The 4,043-nt window shown below is 39.6% G+C and overlaps 1 long non-coding RNA gene across 1 annotated transcript; it reads left to right on the forward strand.

The window, feature by feature from the left end:
• Nucleotides 1-2,701: 2,701 nt before the first annotated feature.
• On the forward strand, nucleotides 2,702-3,214 carry LOC142681491 (uncharacterized). Its single transcript, XR_012853392.1, has 2 exons — nucleotides 2,702-2,777; nucleotides 2,867-3,214. It is a non-coding gene; the product is annotated as an uncharacterized LOC142681491 (long non-coding RNA).
• Nucleotides 3,215-4,043: the final 829 nt, after the last annotated feature.

Genomic DNA, 4,043 nt, shown 5'->3' on the forward strand with positions numbered 1-4,043 from the left:
CAAACACGACCATCTGAATGAAGCCAAGAACAATGGTATATTTACTAGTAGACAGATCTCTATCACTCCTCAACCTTCATTAAAGGGGTTCTCCACCTTCTGACAACTGATCACCTATCCACCGGATAGGTCATCAGTATATCATCGGTGCGGGTCCGACACCTGGACGCTGCACCGTTAAGCTGCTCCAGTGGCCTGCGGGCACCGGATGTTATGCCACACAATGCTATGTACGGAGCCGGTAGCAGTTGGCTCCTTACATAGCATAGCTGCCATGATGCATAACTGCAGGTCTGCCTCCTATTCACTTGAATAGGAGCAGAGTTGCAGTACTGCAGCTCGGCTGCAATTCCGTGGCCGGCGCCAACTGCATCCGGCATGTACGTCCGGTGCTCAAAGGCACCGGACCAGCTGATTAGTGCAGGGTCCGGGTGTCGGACCACCACAGATCATGTACTGATGACCTATCTGGTGAGTATGTCATTAGTTGTTAGAAGTTGGAAAACCCCTTTAATACCACAACCACTTCCACAGATTAATACAAATCACTGACATGATGGTTGATATGTTCCCCAAATTCTTATATAGTGCTAAAATTATCAATTGCTCCTTTTTTTTTTTAATACTGACTACTTTTTTTTCTTTCAACTTAAGGGTCCATATTTCTAGGGTTCAAGGAGCACACCATTGATTTCCTTCCTACATATAAGTTTGACATTGGCACAGACACCTATGATACATCAGCAAAGCAGAGAATTCCATCATATACGGTAAGATATCTTATTTCCAGGTCTACAGAGCTTGAGAGACAATAGAATCCATGGGCCAGAGCACCCATTATATAATGAATCCCCTCCCCCAATGTAATGAATTGTTATTTTTATAGCTGGAAGAGTAATTTCTTATGAACAAAGCTTTCAGTTAATTTTACTTTTATGTAGTGAGTTTGTCATCACAGTTTCCCAGTGTAATATGTCGTTGCCCAGTATGGGTCAAGGATACTTATTTAATGAAATCTGTGTGACCAAGTCAAACCTAAAATGCAATAAAGTCTCAATATTCTGCAATATAAATAAAGTAGGCCCAACATTTAGGTCTATGTTGTTTTGCAGTTTAATAATCTATTATAATATGATTTCACTAATGATATTTGTTATTTTCATGACCTCTACAGGACAGGGTGTTGTTTAAAAGCCAATGTGAGGGAGATGTGCGAGTCCTGAGATACGACTCTTGCCCTGTTTTGAAGACCTCAGACCACCGACCTGTTTTTGGCATCTTTGAAGTAAAGATCAGGCCCGGTTCAGATGAGTAAGTCATGTTTTCCTCCATGTTGTTGGTATGATACTTTCAGTAGCCGTCATTACTACATGGTCCTTATAGCCAGAGCTCACACTTTGGGGCAGGTGGCTGTACACCTTGGTGACAGTACTGGAGGATTATAGGATGTGAAACTAAGCAAAGTGTGGTTACCTGCTAACATTATTATATGTCTTACATAAATATATTTCTCATTCCAGCATCCCCTTGGCTGGTGGACGCTTTGATCGTAAAATCTATGTAACGGGCATTAGGAGGAAAGGACAAAAAAAGTAGCTGCATCTGTTCATGTCCTTACAGGTAAGAGCTTTGTAGTTGTCTATTATGTTTGCGGTGAAAATGTTCTTCCATCTCTTAGGTTTTCCTCTGTATCTGTAATTTATTTTATCAACTAATTTAACTAAAGTGTAAATAAGTATTTTCAATCTTAAAATTCCAACTCCTTGTATTTAGACACGTTTTCATTTCTGAATGAAGGTTGTGGGCTTTGGGGAACAACTTCCCCAACTGTAAGCATGTATGTAGTATAGTACAATGAGTTTCCTAAAGGAACCGGTCATCTGAATGGATGGAACAACTGGATTTTATGATGCATTAGCTTCTAAGCAAAAATGATGGATACAAGAAACATTGCTATTGATGGAAGACATTACTTGGCATCTTGCAGGACTCCTAAGGAACAGTTACAATCTCCGGGGCATAAAACATCGGAATATTAGAAAGTTCCGGTAACATGCTGAAGAGCACAGCTCTAGTATTCGGCACACAGACAAATATGATTCAAAACTTCTTTCGTTTTATTTGTATTGTATTCAAATGCCATGGGCGGAGTGCAACGTTTCGGTCCTAGAAGACCTTCGTCAGGCACTGGAACCCTGTTGGCGTGGATGTATCCTGCTGATGAGCACTGCTGTTCATATCGCGGCTTACCGCTAGTTTTTGGCGCGGTAAGCCGCGATATGAACAGCAGTGCTCATCAGCAGGATACATCCACGCCAACAGGGTTCCAGTGCCTGACGAAGGTCTTCTAGGACCGAAACGTTGCACTCCGCCCATGGCATTTGAATACAATACAAATAAAACAAAAGAAGTTTTGAATCATATTTGTCTGTGTGCCGAATACTTCTCTACATACGATTGGGTTGGGACCCTATTCGTGCACCTCCTATAGGTCTTGTGCACTCTGAACCAATACCGAGCACAGCTCTAGGTCAGACCCACTGCTTGCATCAACCATCTTCAAGGTTTGTAGTGTGACGCCAAGGATCAATTAAGAAATTTATTTACCTCAAATCACCTTAAAAAGTCTTCTAGATTTTGTGTCTGCTAAGAAACACACATTATAGAACATTAATAGCAAATATTTGTCTTGCAGCATAAACATCAATTCCGCAGTACATCTGGCGAGAATAGCGCTCCCTGTCACCGGAGGAGCCACCATCAATGCTGATAGAAAGGTAAGTTCCTCTGGATGTGTCCCCTCTCTATATTTATCAAGCAGCCTGAATGATCAATATTTAATAGGGTTGTGTGCTTCTCCCCCCAGAACAAGTCAGCAGATATCAACAGAACATCAACACCAATAACAACCAAGGGCAGAATCCGCCATCTTACAAGAATTCCAATGGCGAGACTTAACATTTCTACAACATCTGTCACTGAAGAGACATCAATGTGGTCACCAGGGCATCAATATCACCCAGAAGACCAGGTTCAGAACAGGACAATATGTCATCTCTTCTTGTGTCTGTCGAATCCAGATTTTCCACCCCTAACTGATACTACAGTATATACTGTGACATATTCCGTAGTTTTTGCTGGATCTTGTATTACCGTCATCTTTACCATTATATATTTTGATCCACAAAAACCTTAAATAAATCATTAACATCAATCCATAAGTGTGACTGGTAATTGTTATGTGCGCGGCTGCAACTTACACAATACAGAGTGTATGGAACGTGCCGCCATATGTACTGGATTATATACTTTAGGACAAAGAGTGCTAGGAGATGTAAAACATTGATATATTTGATAGTTGCTTAACCACTTAAGGACGCAGCCTAGTTCGGGACTTAGGGCTCAGAGCCCATTTTTCAAATCTGACATATTTAACTTTATGTGGTAATAATGTCGAAATGCTTAAACCTATCCAAGCGATTCTGAGAATGTTTTCTCGTGAGACATTGGGCTTTATGTTAGCTGTAAAATGTTGTTGATATGTTCAGTGTTTATTAATGAAAAATTGCAAAATTTAGAGAAAATGTAGAAAAAATAGAATTTTTCTAAAGTAAAAAATGCATCTGCTTGTAAAACAGATGGTTATACCAACCAAAATATTTACTAGTTCACATTTCCCATAATTCTACTTTAGATTGGCATGATTTTTTGAACATAAACAGCAATTTCTCATATTTTTAAGAAAATTTCAAAAGCCTATTTTTTAAGGTACCTGTTCAGTTCTGAAGTGGCTTTGAGGCACCTATGTATTAGAAACACCCACAAAACTTCCCGTTTTAAAAACTAGACCCCTCAAAGTATTCAAAACAGCATTTAGAAAGTTTTTTTTAACCCTTTAGGCATTTCACAGGAATTAAAGCAAAGTGGAGGTGAAATTTGCAAATTTCATTTTTCTTGCTGAATTTAATTTTATTCTATTTTTTTCTGTAACACAGGTTTTACCAGAGAAACACTACTAAATATGTATTTTACAGATTCTGCCG

The sequence above is a fragment of the Rhinoderma darwinii genome (assembly GCF_050947455.1).
Source record: "Rhinoderma darwinii isolate aRhiDar2 chromosome 2 unlocalized genomic scaffold, aRhiDar2.hap1 SUPER_2_unloc_59, whole genome shotgun sequence".
NCBI classification, from domain to species: domain Eukaryota; kingdom Metazoa; phylum Chordata; class Amphibia; order Anura; family Rhinodermatidae; genus Rhinoderma; species Rhinoderma darwinii.